Source organism: Rhincodon typus, chromosome 6 (genome assembly GCF_021869965.1).
Source record: "Rhincodon typus isolate 14 chromosome 6, sRhiTyp1.1, whole genome shotgun sequence".
NCBI lineage: Eukaryota > Metazoa > Chordata > Chondrichthyes > Orectolobiformes > Rhincodontidae > Rhincodon > Rhincodon typus.
In genome coordinates, this window is record NC_063337.1 from 12,551,402 (window position 1) to 12,570,160 (window position 18,759).

The 18,759-nt window shown below is 42.2% G+C and overlaps 1 long non-coding RNA gene across 1 annotated transcript in view; it reads left to right on the forward strand.

The window, feature by feature from the left end:
* Positions 1-3,426: 3,426 nt before the first annotated feature.
* LOC109937723 overlaps positions 3,427-18,759 on the forward strand; it is a 32,944-nt gene continuing 17,611 nt past the window's right edge. Inside the window, exon 1 of the long non-coding RNA XR_002261608.2 lies at positions 3,427-3,560. This is a non-coding gene — a long non-coding RNA (uncharacterized LOC109937723). The remainder of the gene's footprint in view (positions 3,561-18,759) is intronic.

Sequence of the window (18,759 nt, forward strand, 5' to 3'; positions counted from 1 at the left end):
GCAGTTCAGAGGAGATTCACTAGATTGATTCCAGAGATGAGAGTTTTATCTTATGAAGAGAGATTCAGCACTTTACTCTCTGGTGGTTAGAAGAATGAGAGGAGATCTAATTTGGTAATATGAGGTGCTAAAGTGGATTGAAAAAGTAAATGTAAAGACCATGTTTCCTCTTATGAGGCAATCTAGAGTGAGCGATCGTAGTTTTAAGATGAGCGGTAGCAGATTTTAAACAGAGAAGAGGAGACATTATTTCTCTTAAAGAGTAGGGAATCTATGTAATTAACTACCCCAGAGTGCAGTGGATGACAGAACATTGGGTAGATTTAAGGAGGGGATAGACAGATTTTTAATTAGTAACATGTTGAAGGGTTATGGAGAGCAGGCAGGAAATTGGAGTTGAAGCTGAGATGAGATCAGTTATGATTGTATTAAATGAAGGAGCAGGTTTGAAGGGCTGAATGACCTACTCCTGCTCTTAGTTCACTTGTTCTTATGTTCAATGGAGTTCACTATTCTTGGAAGGCATCAACCCAGCAAAGATCTTGAAGATAACAGACAAGGCCCTTGCTCAAATCAAGCAATTTATCCAACAAGATGCCAATCTTCAAGTGTTGCAAGAAGCAACGATAAGAAGATGGTCCTAAAGTGTAAAGGGCACATCTGTTGCTTTAGTAGCATTTTGGGCTTAGGGGTCTAGGGTCTAGGCCCGAAACGTCAGCTTTCCTGCTCCTCTGATGCTGCTTGGCCTGCTGTGTTCATCCAGCCCAACACCTCGTTATCTCAGCTTTACTCCGCTGTTTGTTTTCTTCTTCCTCTGAGGACAATGTCACAAACCACAAGACAGAAGCTCAGTTTCAGAGCAGAAGAGATTTCTTATTATTTTCTGAATGTCATCATTCTCTACTAAAGATTATTTTTTACCTCCATTTGCAATCAAGCAACACCAGTAACAATTCAAAGTAACTGAGCTGAAGGTCGTCAGAGGCTATTGTCATCACAGCATAGTTATGATCTAGCCGTTTCAGGAAAAAAACGGTTTTAAAGGCTGCTTTGTTTACGTAAAGGTAATGTTAATATGACTGTAACTAGACACAAGAAGTTAAAAGTTACAACTCATCTGATTGCAAGTTCCAAATAGATTAGAGAGAGACATGTCAAAGGTAAAGGACCGTAAGGCTGCTCTCTGATTAGAGGGAGATGACTGGGAGCCAGTTTAACCTGACCGTCACTATGCCTTTGGCAAGAGGCAAGTATAAGAAAACAGGACACTCATGATAATCTCAGCTCATGCAGGAATTAAACATGACACTGTTGGTGTCACTCTACTTTGCAAACCAGCTGTCCAGCCAATTGAGCTACACAGGAGCTTGCAAACAGTCAGTGTGGCTGTGAGAATGTGAGATTTGGCAAGAAGAGAAAGAACTTTAAATAAACTCAGTGCAATTGATTCCCAAAGAATAACATGCCACCATTTTGAGCTTTGATCTGCATAAGTGTCTAACACAACTTTAAAACAGACCTTTCCCAGAAGGTAATATCTTCAGAGAAGAGAGTTCTCAGTCTAAGAGAAAACTTTGCTTCAGAAATCAGTCACAGTTAAACCAAAAAAAGTCCAGGCAATCTGAAAGGGCTATAGCCACATAAATGGTGAGGAATTAGAAACCTTCTCTAGCTGTCTCTCTATTTCTATCTCTCTCTCTATAATTCTCTCTGTCTCTCTCTCAATGCTCCTACTTCCTGAATCTACTGTTACAAGAAAACACCAGCTGCTTAACTCCGGAAGTCTTCGTAGCTGGTGAATCTGACTTCATGTAATAATCATTTCAATTCAATAACCAAGGATTCAAGCAATATGAATAGGAAGGGTTTAAAGGAGTTTAAGTCAAATGCTGGCAAATGGGACTTGATTAATTTAGGATTTCTGGATAGCATGGACTGAAGGGTCTATTTCTGTGCTGTGCATCTCCATGACTCTATGATCCCAACTAGAAACCACAAAGACCTAACGGGAACTTTTACTTACAGTATTCTTTTGTTTTGACATTAATCTGGGTATTGGTAATTTCTTTTAGTTTATCTCTTTACTTTCAAGGAACCTTCAGCAATAGCTTGTAACAAAGTAATCTTTAAAGGGTTGAAATTGAAATCATGTCCACTCATCTATCTTACTGGAATCATTACAGATAAAAAGTTGGCTAACAAAGTTGTGTCATCTATTTTCAGTGCACCGACCCATGTTGATGACTGAGGCACTTCAATCAACAATCACAGCAGAATAAGATTGGTATAATCAGCAGGATCATTCCAAGAAAATGGTAACAACACATTTAAACTGAACTGGACTAGCCAGATAAATGCTGTGTCGTGTAAAACAGAAGCAGGCCAAAAGCAAAGTAGCTCGTCTTTCATTTCTGCAAAGCCTGTGCAGCAATTAGAAAGAAAAATCAGGAATACTCCCCAATTCCCTGCATCAGCACAAATTGCAACGACTTTCAAAAAGCTCAGAATGAGCTAAGTCAAAGCACGCAGCTTGCTTGACCTTCCATCCACCACACCTTAAGAATTCAGTCTGACCACCAATTGTGCACAGTGCCAGGAGTGTACAGTGCCAGCAGTGTACACCACACAACAACAGTGTTGCAGCAAACTTCTCAACAACATTCAATAACACCTTTCAAACCCACCAATGTCTTGGAGGGACACGAGCAGCAGATACATGGGAAAGCCAACTCCTGCAAGTTCCCCTCCAAGTCGCTCATGGTCCTGACTTGGAAATGCATTGCCATTCCTTCAGTGGGTGTTACACTACAAGGATTGCAGCTGTTCAAAGAGGCAGCTCACCTCTTAGAAATAACCCTTACTGCTGGCCTTGCCAAAGATATTCATCTCCCTAGAACAAACAAAAAAAAGCACTACCGTGCTCAAGCGTAAACAATTAACAGAGTTCAATATTAATTTGTTACGAGAGATAATCAGAATTAATGGCCAGGCAGTTTGCTTTCTTTTAGGATGAGGGCAGAAGAGGCAAGGTGAAGCATTTTCCCATCTTTAGTTATAATTGAGATATCTTCTTTGCCCACTGCATTCCAATAGATGCTGTAGTAAGTCCTGTTAGTGAGAAGATTTAGACTCAGTTCCAATAAAAAAAGACTAGTATAATTCCAAGAATGTGACACAGAATGGGACTCATTTTAACTTGGAAAATTTGTATTCCCATGCATTTGCTGCACCAAATCCTTTAGTGTAGATGAAATCTGGCTGATAAGAAATTTGTTCAGTGGCTCTTTGCATGCAGTAACCCTGGCTTCAGGGATTACAGTAAATGACATTTACAGGAAGTGTTGCTTATTAAAGGGTGACCTCAGCAGCTACAGCATGATCAACAGGGACTTCCCTCTTAAATAGAAGCTTTCGCACCGTGCTGCATATGAAAGCGCATACACTTGGAGGTGAAGCCACTTGTACTATCTAAGAGCTCCTGACCGTTCCTGTTACCAGTCTCGGAAAGAAAAGGGGACAGTTCTCTCTCTGGCTCAAACCCTTCTCTTCCCATGTTAACGGTGAGACCTTGATTAGTTATTTCAATTGACACAGTATAAGCTTGCCAAAGAAAAAGCTTTCAGTAAATGTTGTTTTATTGATTTAGCTTACATTTACATGAATTTAACTTTTGTAGTAAATCTGCAACAATTTAATTCTAAAGTTATTTTTTCACTTTCTCTCGGCATTCAGTTAAAGGTGAAGAAACAGTTTTGCTGGACTTTCAAAGATAAAATCATAAGAAATTGAAGCATTTGGCCGTTCAGTTCTGTTCCATTGTCTAATAACGTCATGGCCACCCTGCTCCCTGGCCTATATCTCTGTCTCTGGCTTGCTGCAGTGTTTCAGTGAAGCCCAACACAAGCTGGAGGAACAACACCTCATTTTCCACTTGGGGACCCTACAGCCCTCCGGACTCAATATTGAGTTCAATAATTTTAGGGCCTAAACGCTCCCATGTCCCAGCCCCCCACCTCACACAGCAGGCCTTGTTACCACATAGCCTGCCACTACACACCCCTGTTGTTAGTCACTAACAGTCCCCATTAACAACTATTCACCCTCCCAGCCTGATCGTTAGCAACTCCTTTGTCTGTCCAACTGTCTTTCTCTTTCTTCGGGCTCTATCCTATCGTTTACTCCCTACACCATCCACCTTCCTATTTTCTGCATATAAACTGACAATTTCCCAGCCACTATCAGTTCTGAGGAACGGTCACCGGACCCAAAACTTTAACTCTGTTTTCTCCTTCACAGATGCTGCCAGACCAGCTGAGTCTTTCCAGCAACTTTGTTTTTGTTCCTGATTTACAGCATCCGCAGTTCTTTTGGTTTTTATGGCCAACCTGATTGTGGCCTTATCTTCACTGTCCTGCCTGATCCACTATACCACCTCACTCCCATGTTATTCAAAGGTCTGATGAACTCAGCCTTAAATATATCCAATGGCTGAGTCTCCACTGCTCTGTGGGATAGAGAATTCCAAAGATTAGTGGGTTTCTGAGAAAAGGAATTATTCCTCATCCGTATCTTACACCTTATTCTTACATTATTGTCCTCTAATTAGAGGTTCCTCACAAAGCAATGTGTGATAACAAGTGGTCTGACCTCTTTGTGACTGCCTAGCGTCTAGCCAAGCATTGCTGTCAGGAAATGAGCTAGAATTGGGAACATAGCAGCAGGAGTGTGATATTCAGCCTGTCAATGGTTTGCAGGCCTCTGAGTAAATCATATCAGTCCGAAATGGCTTCATCCTTATTTTTGCATTGCGTCCCCTGGTTCTACTCCATTCAATCTAGCGAAACTCTTATCCTCATTCACCCTGTTCACCTATTTAACTATTTTGTAAGTTTTAATGTGATCATCTCTTACTCTTCGTAACTCTGGAGAATACATGTCCAGTTTGCCCAATTTTTCTTCACAGGACAGTCTCACCATTCTGAAAACAAACCAAGTGAAAGTTATCCCCTCTATGGCAATAATATTTTTTCTAAAATAAACCAAAGAACTACGAAATGCTGGAGCTCTGAAATAAAGAATAACAGAAGACTTAGCAGATCTGGCAGCATCTGTGGAAAAAGCATTTTGAGTCCAGTGGCTCTTCTGCAGGACATCGTACTACTTTAGAAATACTCTTCACATCTGTTCCTCTTATTAAATTGGGGAACTTCACATTCTTTAATATAATATCCCATCTGCCACGTACTTTCCTGTTCACTATCCAAACTCTCCTGAAGACATGTTGCATCTTCCCCACAGCATACTTTCCCAGCTAGTTTTGTCTCATCTGTGAACTTGAAAATATTACGTTTCTCCCCACATCCGAATCATTGATATGTACTGTATTCAGGGTGGGGCAAAGTGCGGATCCTGTGAGTTCCCCACCCGTCACAGCTTGACAATATGACAATGAACCAATTATTCCTGCTCTCTGATGTGGCACAGTGGCTCAGTGGTTAGCACTGACCAGGGACCTGAGTTTAATTCCAGCCTCAGGCTGTGTGGAGTTTGGACATCCTCCCCGTGTCTGCATGGATTTTCTCCAGTTTCCGCCCATAGTACAAAGATGTGCAGGCTAGGTGGATTAGCCGTGGGAAATGCAGGGTTACAGGGATGGGATAGGAGGTGGGACTTGATGGGCTGAATGGCCCGTTTCCACACTGTAGGGATCCAATGGATTCTGCTTCTTGCCTGTTACTCAATCCTTAATTCATGGTACTGCATGATCTCCCATTCCAAGTGCTTTAAATGTGTTAACCAACCTCCAGTGTTTTTTTTGTCAAAAGCTGCTTGATTTAAGGGATTCTCCAAATTTGTCTCCTCAAGTAGTGCTCTAGTGCCATCAAACAATATGGTATTTCTAAGGTATCGCGTTTTACACGATAACCAGCAAGTTGTACAGGTATCAGTTATGTAGAACCATCACAGCTAAGACTAAGACTACAACAAAAACAGAAATTGATGGAGAAACTCAGCACATCTGCCAGCGTCTGTAGAGAGAATGCAGAATTAATATTTCGAGTGTAGTGAGCCTTCTCTAGAACAATTAAAAATAATCCTGTTCATTGCTCATCAATTGCTGAGAAGTCAAACCAGTTCCTCTTTTCCATTCTGTGTCTTTTTTTGCTGCTCCAGTTCAATCCCCTCTGTGAATCAGAAAGGAATTGTCATGCGCAAGTATATTAGGGCAATCAATTTACAATGTTGATCCTGGAGTTCTAAAATAGGTAGCTCCAGAGATAGTGAATAAACCCCTTATAATTTCCCAAATGTTCTGAGATTCTGGAATAGTTTGCAGCATTTTGTCATTGAGCAACAGTAGCACAGCTATGCGAGAAGAGTAAGAGAGAGAGAAAATAGGGAATTACAGGCCAGTGGCCTGATGTCAGTCACCAAGAAAATATTGACATCTTTTATTGAGGAAGCCTTAAACAAAGCACTCAGAAAGTTAGAGTATGATCAAAGTCAGCATTTTTAATGCATTTGTGATGTGTACATATCACTGGTTCAGTCAGCATTTATTGTCCAGCCTTGATCAGGTGTTGGTGAGCTGTCCTCTTGAACCGCTGCAGTCTAGGTACAGCCAAATTGCTCGGGGTGGACTTTGCAACATTTTGGCTCAGTGACAGCAAAGTAGTGGTGATACATTTCCAAGTCAAGATGGTGAATAGCTTGGAGGGGAACTTGCAGGTGATGGTGGTGTTCCAATGTATCTGCTGCACTTGGCTTTCTAGATGGAATTTGCTTGGCTTTGGAAGATACTGTCTCAGGAGAGTTGTCGAATTTCTGCAGTATACTTTGTAGATGGTACACGTTGCTACTATTAAATGTCAATGGTGGAAGGAGTGAATATTTGTGGGTGCGCTGCCTTTCAACTCCAATGTTGTTGGAGCTCCACTCATCCAGGCAAGGGTAGAGTAACCCATCACACGCCTAACTTGTATCTTGTAGATTGTGAACAGGCTTCGGGGAATCAGGAGGTGAATTGCTTGCTGCAATTCTTTACCTCTGCCTTGCTCTTGTGGGCACTGTGTTTATATGGCCAGTCCAATACAGTTTCTGGTCAATGGTAACTCCCTGGATGCCGCACTTGATCAAGTGCAGCCTTGATGTCAAGGTCAGATACTCTCGCTTCACCTCTGGAGTTCAATTCTTTTACCTGTGTTTGAACCTAGACTCTATAAAGTCAGGGGTTGAATGGCCCTGGTGGAACCCAAACTGAAGACCAGCAAGTAGGTTATTGCTAAGCAAGAGTTGCTAGACAACACTGGTGATGATCTTGAGAGTGAAATGATAGGGCAGCAATTGGCTGGATTATCCTTTTTTAAGGCCAACGACAAATTGATTAAATTCTTTTTATGATAGTGTAATTAATTATGTAGTAAATGGGGGTTTGGAGTTTCGAGAAGATTCGATAATGTGCCACAATAAAAGGTTAGTGTACAAATCAAGCGCACATTAAAAAGGGGGTAAAGTATTAATAAATGAAGATTTGATTACTGTAGCAAAAGCATAGAATCATGATTAAGTTGGTAGGCTGTCACTAGTGAGAGCTACAAAATTAAAGGGAGCAAATGGAGCATTTTGTGTGGGGAAATGTGACATTATTCACTTTGGTACTAAGAACAAAAAAAGCAGAATATCTTATAAGATGCATGAAATTTCTAAATATTAATGCCCAGAGAGTTCTGAATGTACTCGTACAAGGAACACAGAATGTTAGAATGCAATTAAAGTAATAATTATGAAGGCAAATTAGATTTATTGCAAGGAGACTGGAGAGCAGAATAATGAAGTATTGCTACAAATTTACACTGCTTTGATTAGATCACTTGATTACAGGGTCCAATTTTGGTATTCATAGCTGAGGAAGGAGGTGAATAAGAAAATATTGACTAGTTTGGTTCCTGGGATGAGGAGACTATCCTATGATGAGAGGCGAAGTAAATTAGGCCGAGATCATCTGGAATTTGTATGAATTGATTGCATTGAAACTCAGATGATGCTAAAGTTGCTTGACATCCCTGACAGATTGTTCATCCTGGCTAGAGAATTCACAAAATGGGTACAGAATCTCAGGATAAGGGCTGATCAGTTAGGACTGAGATAAGGAGAAATTACTTATTTCAAAGGCTTGTGTACTCACCATCAGTGAGTATTCTTATGGCTGTGATAGACAGAGCTGTAGTCTGACAATTGGGGAGCAGGTGGGAAAGAGGAGTTGAAGTTGAAGGTTAGATATGATAGCATTGGATATAAAGAGCAAATTTGAAGGTGTGAAGGTCTTGTAGGACTGGAGACAATTGTATATATAAGATGAGGTCTCACGATGATAGATTCAAACATGTGGATAAGAGATTCCCATTTGAGAAATTTAGTGGACTAATAAACTGGAACTCAGGTCAATGAGAACAATGCAGTGATAAGGTGAGCATGCAGCACTTGAAACAGAGTAGGATATGGCAACAGAGTTTTGGATGAAGTTTATAATGAGTAAAAAATGGGAGGACAGCAGGCAGTCAAGTCTGATAGGTTAGTGCAGACAGTATATAGAAGGATGAAATAAATGGTCTTTCCAAGTACAGCATGATCCAGCAACTTGTCTATGTGACTCACTTTACACTCAGGATAGTAAACTGACAAACTAAGGTTTCAAGTAAGCAAGTTTCTAGAGAGTGAAACACACATCATTTTTAATGCATGAATGAAAACCACGTCTGATATTTCAATGACATTCATTTTGTCGCTTTGTAAATGAGTAAGAACGTTTTCATTTGTGAAGGTGCCCCCGCTTTAAGATGGTTACACTCTACATTCTACAAAATGAGGCAGAAACATCATTGTCAAGCAAGAACTTAGAAAGGCAGAAATTTATAGTTCAGGCCAGGATCTAGAACAATAATTGAGAGAGGCATGGCTCTTGTCCCTCCCACATCATAGTTAAAAAGTGTACATCTTTAATGTATAGTTATGTCTAGTTTGCTGAGAAGCTGTTGTTCTGATCTGCTGTCTTAGTTCTCACTCAGCACTTGATTCTGAAACAAATTATTTTGCTCACATTTGCAAACCAAGACATCTACTCTTATGAATGTTGACTCTTTGACAACATGTGTTTTTCTTCGAAAAGGGTTTGTGCAGTAGTAGCTTCCTTTGCAAAGAAATGTTGGTGTCTATTGTGAAACCACAATATCATAAGAAATAGGAACAAGAGTAAGCCAGTCGGCCCCTCTCTGTGGAAACCCTTGGAAGCCCCAGGTGACTGATGTTACAACTGGAAGTTTTGAAGACATTTCAATTCTTTGACGGGGTGATCAACGGCTGCCTGTTTGAGCTGGAATATTCTTATACCATGGAGTGGGTCTGTGGGAGTTTTCATGCTGCATTTAATTCCCGGAACAGACAGACACTTTTGAATCATTTTTGAATCATTTTTGAATCACTTCCATTTTTCATTCACTCCAGTCAGTTTCCGATGCCAGAGCAGAAACTACACTGCTTGAAGAAGTGGCAAAAATGTGGAACTCTGTCACAGCGAGGAGTTGAAATGAATAGGATTAATGCTTTAAGGGGAAGCTGGATAGTTGAGAGGAGGGACTGAAGGGTTATGATGCTAGATTAAGATGAGGAAGATATCAGGATATTTAAGTGGTTGGAGCAAATGGCTTCTTTCTGAACTGTACATTCTATGTAATGCTCCAGGAGCTCAGTATTAAAGCCAAGTCTGATCCTGCTCTTCCACCTGCACCTCCCAATGACAGTGCTATGACCCCCTGGCTGAAGAAATTCTGCATTCGGGCAGGATTTAATTGCCAAGCCCATTGGCTGCAAAACTGGTATGAACCCTGATGCAGACCACTTTCAGGATGTTACTTTAAGGCAAACAGGCACTTACGTGGACAGTGTTGGGCCTTCCCAGTGAATTAATCCCCGGTTAGAGCAGATATCCTATTCTGCACCCCCACCCCTCAGAGGGTGGAGGGCAATCAGAGGCTGGCAGCTCTCTGATACTCACAGCGCCACAAAGATCCGGGGCCACTGCCGGTACTGTGCTCAGCCTTTCACAGGGGACATGTGATTCATTCCTGCCAAGAGATACCTAGTTGGCAGGGTGGCGTGCAAGTGAGCTGGATAGGGGAGGTTGGCAGCAAGGATTGCCTTCCTCTGTCCGAATTCCAGGTTGTTTAATCGGAGCTGTCTGCCGGGATTTCCTCCACCATCCCCCTCTACCCAAACCTCTCTAATAGGCCACAAGCATGCCCAACAGGATTTTCTGGGTGAATTTTCTATGAGATTCCATGTCCCACACCTACAGCTGATAGGAATGAGGCCCTTTAAGTGAACCTTATTTGTCTACTTTTGCCCTCAGTTGGCTTCTGGGCAAGAAATTCACCTTCTAACCTCCCTGTGCTTGACCAAAGGATGCTGGTGAGAAGTGGGATCTTCTCTCTTTCCCCTGGTTGGGTGGGGGCATTAAATCCCATTATTGGGGTAGTTTAGAAGTTGGTGTCATCAGAGAGAAGGTCAAGGAAAGATAGTTCTGAATCACTCATCCTAATGAAAATTTTGAAAGGGCAACAGTGATTATTTCTTTCTGAACTACTGTGGTGACATAAAGGAAATAAAATCATATCCTGCACCTAAAACCAGACCAATTAGTCATGGTGAGTGAAAGTACCGTATACTCAGCGGAATCATATTTTGATCACACTGCTTGCAGTTCAGTTTTTATATCTTGCATTATAGTACCTTAAATCACCTGCTGCCTTGTTTTTAGCCTTGTGCTATTCATAGCAAATAACATTCGCATCCCCACACAAGTAACAGGCAAATAATGTCTGCAACCAAGTGAACCTAGCCATTACCCCAGTGATATTCAATAACGTTGCCATGACTGAATCCACATGCTCAGCATCCTAGGGTTGCCATTGATCAGGACCTGATCTGGACTAGCCATATGAATGCTGGGCTGCAAGAGCTACTCAGAGGCTAGGAATCCTGGTGACAGCAACTCATCTCCCAATTCCACAAAGAATGTCCTTCTACAAGGCACAAGTCAGGAATGTGATGGAATACTTATCTGGGTGAGGGCAGCACCAACATACTCAAGAAGTTCAACACCCTCCAGGACAAAACATCTGTTTGGTGGAGACCTCATCCATCAATTTAAGCATTCACTCTTCATCACTGATACACAGTAGCAACCACTTGTACCACTTACAAAGATGCACTGCAGTAACTCTGCAAGGTTTTTCAAAAAACACCAGTTAAAACCCTCTAGAAAGACAAGGACGGTAGATATATGTGAACACCAGTTGCAAGTTCCTATCCAAACTGCACATCATCCTGATTTGGAAATATATTCCTACCATTCCTTCACTGTCACAGAATCAAAATCCTGGAATTACCTACCCAACAGTACAGTGGGTATATCTGTATCAGATGTACCTAAGTACAGTGAAAAGTTTTGTTTTGCGAGCAATACAGGCAGATCATAACAAACAAAAACATACAAATCATAGGATGTTTAGACAGAGTGAGGCATACAAGGTTATGGCTGCACAGGAGGTACACAAAAGCAGGGTCAACATTAGGTTGAAATTAGAGAGGTACATTCAGCAGCCTAATAACGGCAGGGAAGAATCTGTTCTTGAACCTGTTGATGCATGTGTTCAAGTTTCTGTATCTTCTGCTTGATGGAAGAGGTTGTAAGAGAGTATTACCAGGGTGAGAGGAGTCTTTGATGATGTTGTCAGCCTTCCTGCAGCATCGAGAGGTATAAATGGAGTCCATGGATGGGAGGTTGGCTCCTGTGATGGTCTGGGCTGTGCACACAACCTTCTGTAGTTTCTTACGGTCCTGGGTGAAGCAGTTGCCATACAAGGCCATTATGTACCCAGATGGAATGCTTTCTATGATGCATTTGTAAACATTGATGAGGGTCCCCTTATGGACATGTTGAACTTCCTAAGTCTCTTGAGGAAGAAGAGGTGTATTGTGCCTTCTTGACCATCGCATCTACATGGGAGGTGTAGGACAGGTTGTTGGTTATCGTCTCCCCCAGGAACTTGACGCTCTTGACACTCTCCACATCAGCTCCATTTACATAGATAGAGATGTGCCTCCCTCCTTTCTTCCTGAAGTCAATGATCAGTTCTTTTGTTTTGCTGACACCGAGACAGAGATTGTTATCATTGCACCGCGACACCAAGCACTTCTATCTCCTTCCTGTATTCTGACTCATCATTGTTTGATTTCCAGTCTACAACAGTGGTGTCATCAGCAAATCTGTAGATGGCATTTATATGGAATTTGACTACACAGTCATGGGCGTAAAGTGAATACAGCAGGGGTCCGAGAACACATCCATGCAGGGCACCAGTCCTGAGGATTATCGTGGAGGAGTTGCTGTTGTCTATCTTTACTGATTGCAGTCTGTGGTTCAGTTGTATCCAAGTGCGTGTATGGAACGAGCTGCCAGAGGAAGTACTGGAGGCTGGTTGAATTACGACATTTAAGAAGCATCTGGATGGGTATATGAATAGGAAGGGTTTAGAGGGATATGTGCCAAATGCGGTCAAGTGGGAGTAGATTAATTTAGGATATCCGGTCAGTATGGACAATTTGGACCAAAGGGTCTGTTTCAGTCCTGTCTATCTCTATGACTCTATGACTCTAAAACAACTTGCTCTCAATTCACTAGCAGCTACGCTTTCAAGACCCCATCTCTCAAGCCTTTGGTTTTCCTTTTACCACAGCATTTTGTAGCTATCAACTGCTCAATAGCTTCCTGATCTCCATCTTTGATCCTCTGGATCAAACACGTTTCTGTCTCTCTCTCTCTCTCTCCCTCTCTCTCACACACACACACACCCTGGCTATTCACCCAGTAGTGCCTTCATCTCTGTTCTCTTACGTCCAAGGTTGCTGACTTGATTGTATATCATGGAAAAATATTTTAGCCATTCATTGTCAGATCTGGCTGGAGTATATGCATCATGCTACATTAAGTCTGCAAATTTTCTCTACTGCAAATCATCTCAAAACCCTCCCCTCTGTCTCCTCCACCCTTACTGCCAACCACAAATGAAGAGCTACATTCAGAACATCCAGCATCTGCAGTTCCTACTATCTCTGAAGAGCTTTTGAACTTCTTTGTCATTAAGAGTAAGACTGTCCATTCAGTTGCCTCTGCTGATTCCCGCCTCCCCCCTGCACCCTCCTTTCCCTTAGCCCAGGAGCAACAAGCTCCTCCCTGTGGCTTGGCCCTGTACTCACATCTTACAATTTCTTCTATCTGCCCTCATTCCCTCACTGACTTCATATTGTCAATGAAATCCACCTTCTTGCTCCCTCAACTCTATCTCACTGGTCTAGGCCTGAAACGTCAGCCTCTCTGCTCCTATGATGCTGCTTGGCCTGCTGTGTTCATCCAGCCCTGCACCTTGTTGTCACTGTTCTACTGACCACCCAAGTTCCTTTCTTGATCTCCATTTTCATTAATGTTTTTAATGGTTCCTGCTCCTCAGGTATTATTGCCCTCCCTAGTCATGTTTTCCAGCATTGGCACATAATTCTCCCTTCACAAAGCTCTTCTGTCCTTGCAAACTACAGACCTATCTCCAACCTGCCTTTCCTCTCCCAAGTTTTTGGACTGGCTGCCACCAGCTAAACTGAAGTTTGATCTAATGTGAACGAGAACTACATATCTGAATGCCCTCAATCAATTTTCTTCCCTTGCCACAGCATTGATAAACCTCTTATCAAAATCATTCAACATGATTGTGACAAAGGTCCCTATTGTCTTGTCTACACCTTTGACATGGATAATGCCCCATCTCACTCCAAGGCCACTCCAGTGTTGTCTATCTGAGTGACACTGCTCTTAGCTGGCATTATTCCTCCTAATCTAAGCAATCTCATTGTTTCACCTCCAAAAATTTCTCTTTGTTCTCAACATTATTGCTTTTGTGTTTTCCTTAGATCGCTCCCGTATGTAATCTACTGTCCCTTGGCCACAGATCCGAAAACACCACATTCATTCACACAAGTGAGCTGATGATATCCAGCTCTAACCCATCACTAACTCTCTTGATGGTTCCACTGCCATTAAATTATCATGATGCTTATCTGACATTCAATTCTGGTCATAGCAAAATGCCTTCAAAATAAGTACTGAAAAGGCCAAGCTGTTGATGTTCGGTCTCCACCACAAACTCCCTGTCTAGCAACTGACTCGATTCACCTCCCTGTCTGACCCGGAACTGGACTTACATTCAGCCTAAGATTAATTTCTAGCCAAAAGACTTTTTTTGATGTTTTAACGAAGTTCTGTAGCTGGGGTTGTGGCTGGTGTTATTGGTTGGCTCACTGAGCCGACTGGTTTTTGTCCAAACGTTTCAGCCCCCTTCTACGTGACATCTTCAGAGTTGTCTAGCCTCTGTTGAAGCACTGTTGTACTGTTCTGTTCTGAATTTATATGGTCCAGTCCGTTATGGTGGGTAGAGATAGTAGGAACTGCTGATGCTGGAGAATCTGAGATAACAAGGTGTAGAGCTGGATGAACACAGCAGGCCAAGCAGCATCAGAGGAGCAGGAAAGCTGACGTTTTGGGTCGAGATCCTTCTTCAGAAATGGGGGAGGGGAAGGGGATTCTGAAATAAATAGGGAGAGAGGGGGAGGCGGATGAAAGATGGATAAAGGAGAAGATAGGTGGAGAGGAGACAGACAGGTCATCCTCATCTAGTCTAATCTCATCCCGCCTCCTTGACCTGTCTGTCCTCCCTGGACTGACCTATCCCCTCCCTAATTCCCCACCTACATTCACCTTTACTGGCTCCAACCCCGCCTCTTTGACCTGTCTGTTTCCTCTCCACCTATCTTCTCCTTTATCCATCTTCTATACGCCTCCCCCTCTCTCCCTATTTCTTTCAGAATCCCTTTCCCCTCCCCCATTTCTGAAGAAGGGTCTTGACCGGAAACGTCAGCTTTCCTGCTCCTCTGATGCTGCTTGGCTTCCTGTGTTATGGTGGTTAGTCCTGTTTCCGGTTTTGCTTCATTGTGGTTTGTAGGTGGGGTTGATTTCAATATGTTTGATTATGATGCCAGGGGTTGATAAACAAGCTTCCAGGAATTCCTTGTCTTTGTTTTTGTCTTTGTCATCACCAAAGTCAACAATTTCCACTTCTGGGAAATGGTCCAACTCTGCCTGTTGCTGAAACACACACTCCTCCCTTTGTTTCCTCTCAAAATGACTATTCCAATACAGTCCTGGTCGGCCTCCCATCTTCCACCATCCATAAGCTCAATTTGATTCAAATCTTGGTTTCCTGTTTTCTAACTCATACCAAGTTCCATTCCCCAATCACTTGTTGTGCTTGCATTGGCTCCCAATTGAGCAATGCCCCACTTTAAAAGCCCCATTTCAGATAACCAATCACTCCTGGCCTCACATATCCCTATCTCTCTAACCTCCTCCAGCCCTCAATTCCTTAGATATATCAGCACTCATCCAATTCTGACCTCTCCTACATCCCAAAATTTTAAGCACACCACCACTGGCAGCTGGGTCTTTAGCTACTGTGAACCTAAGCTCTGAAATTAGCTCATTAAGTCTGTCTGCTTCTCTTGAAGATATCCCTTGAAACCTACCTCTTGAACCAAATCTTTTGTTGGATTTCCAAATAACTCCTCAGGCGACCCAGTGAAAGATTTTATTTGATTATTGTCCAGAGAAGTGCTTTAGCATATTTTACTGCAATAGAGGTGCTATATTATGTGAAGTTTGCTACTGATTACCATGAAGTCACTGTTACCCTTGTCTTCATCACCATTTGCCCAGTGAAATGATGTTCTTACCATTGTTGCATTGAACGTGTACTCTTGGCACATCACACACTTTTGAAACTCAACTGTGGCTCCTCGTTCTGACTCATTATCTCAACTAGAAACTTAGAAACATATGTAGAAGATAGGAGCAGGAGGAGGCCATTTGGCCCTTTGAGCCTGCTCCGCCATTCTTCACGAGCATGGCTGATCATCCAACTCAATATCCTAATCTTGCTTTCTCCCTATAACCTTTGATCCCATTCGCCCCAAGTGCTATATCTAGTCACCTCTTGAATACATTCAATGTTTTGGCATCAACTACTTCCTGTGGTAATGAATTCCACAGGCTCACCACTCTTTGGGTGAAGAAACTAACACATTAAAGGAACACGTCTGTAGCTTTTCACTGGATTGCAAGAAAGGTGGCTTTCATTCTTGTTGCTGTGACTAATTATAATTTACTTTAGGCTGTTTGTGTGATCTTTTCAGTCACCCTCGCTTGTGCATTGTGTAAGAAATCCATCTTACAATGAATAGAAATCGTTCTATAGTATATAATTTGGAGTTAGATGGTGAACATGTGTTTTATATTCAGTTCCAATATCTCCTAAACTTCACCACAAATACATTGCACTTTCTCACTGAAAGATCCCCCTCTCAGATTAAAAATAGAAAATGATGGAGAAAATTGACAGGACTAGCAGCATCAGTGGGGAGAGAAACAGAATTAATGTTTTGAGGTTCAGATGGCCCTTTTTCAGATGTCTTTTGAATGAAATGTTCAACAGAGTGTCAGATAGACATAAAAACAAAACCCCAAGGCACTATTCTGAAGAAAGACTGCAGATTTATCCTTCAAACAACATCATGAAACGGCTTAATGTATGACCAATCTCATTGCTATTTGTGGAGTTTGTGCTGGGTGCAAGTTGTTTGTCATGTTTCCCACACTCCAATCATAACAAGACTTCAAAATAACGATTTGCCAAAAGTGTTTTAAGAAGTAGTCAGTTTGTTAAAGGGCATGACATAATTACAAGTCTTTTTTTGCCTCTGGACTGTTAATCTTGCAATCCATCTTAAAGCTCTGGGAATGTGCTTTCAAACCCAACCACATCATTGGATGGAGTTTAAGTTCAAGTCATAAGTCTGAAATGTAAAGCTAGTCTCAATAATGGTAAACAGAAAAACATTAGTCCTTGAGGACAATCCCATCTTGTGGCACAATGGTACACGGGAGTCAGGAGGGAGTTGTCCTGGGTGTTCTGAACAGGAAATCTCATGGCATCTGGTCAAACATGGGCATGGAAACTTTCTGCTGATTACTACATACTGTCCTCCATTAGGTGGTGAATCAGTACTCCTTCATGTTGAACAGCACTTTGAGGAAGCACTGAGCATGGCGAGGGTACAAAATGTACTCTGGATGGGAGACTATAATGTCCAGCACCAAGAGAAGCTCAGCAGCAGCACTACTGATTGAGCTGGTCGGGTCTTAAAAGCCAAAGCTGCTAGAATGAGTCTGTGGCAGATGGTGAGGGAACCAACAAGAGGGTAAAACATATTAATCTCACCCTCACTGCCAATGCACCTGTCCATGATAGTATGGCCAAGAGTGACCGCCACACAGTCCTCGTGGAGATGAAGTCCCAACATATCACCCTCCATCATGTCGTGTGGCGCTATCACCATGTTAAATGGTATAGACTTTGAACTGCAAACTTCAAAGATTGAGAAACTTAATACTGGGCAGCTCTGAGGCATTGTGAGCTTGCAGCAGCAAAATTAACTCTAACACAATCAGCAGCCTTATTGCCCCAGCATATACCCCACCCAAACATTACTATCAATCCAAAGGATCTAGCCTGGCTCAATGAAGAGTGCAGAGCAGGGTGTCAGGACCAGCAGCAGGCATGTCTCAGTGAGGTATTGACCTGATAAAACTACAAAACAGGACTACTTGCGCGCCAAACAGCATCAGCAGCAAAGGCTATGCAATTCCACAAAAACAGAATGAATCTAACTTCTCCACATGTCATGAATGGTAGAGGCAATTAAACAACTCACTGGAGGAGGAAGGTCCACAAATATCCTCATCATCAATGATAGGGTAGCCCAGCACATCAGTGCAAAAGATAAGGCAGAAGTATTAACAACAATCTTCAGCCAAGAGTGCCAAGTGGATGATCCATTTCAACCTTTTTCAGAGGTCCCCAGCATTACAGCTACCAGACTTCAGCCAATTTGATTCACCCCACATGATATGAAGAAATGGCTGGATATACTGGATACTGCAAAGGCCAGGGGCCCTGACAACATTCCAGCCATAGTGCTGAACACTTATACTACAGTGCTTATAGGAACATTGGAACATAGGAATGTGAGTAGACCATTCAGCCCCTCAAGCCTGTTCTGTCATTCAATAAGATCATGGTTGATCTGTCTCCTAACTCTATATGCCTGCCTTGGGCCCATATCTCTTGATACTCTTGCTTAATGAAAAATTGTCTATTGCAGATCTAAATTTAACAATTAAATTGCCATTGACTGATGTTTGAGAAAGAGAGTTCCAGACCCCCTCTACCCTTTGTATGTAGAAATGCTTCCTAACATCTCTCTTGAATGGCCTGGCCCTAATTCTTAGACTATGGTCTAGTATCTAAAATCTTGAACCAGTGGAAATAGATTATCTACCCTGTCTTTTCCTGTTACAATTCTGAAAACCTCAATTAGATTACCTCTTAACTTTTAAATTCTAGAGAATAGAGGCGTAATTTGTCTAATTTCTCCTCATGACTTAACTCTAAAGTCCAGATATCATTACTGTAGAGAGATAGTAGGAACTGCCGATGCTGGAGAATCTGAGATAACAAGGTGTAGAGCTGGATGAACACA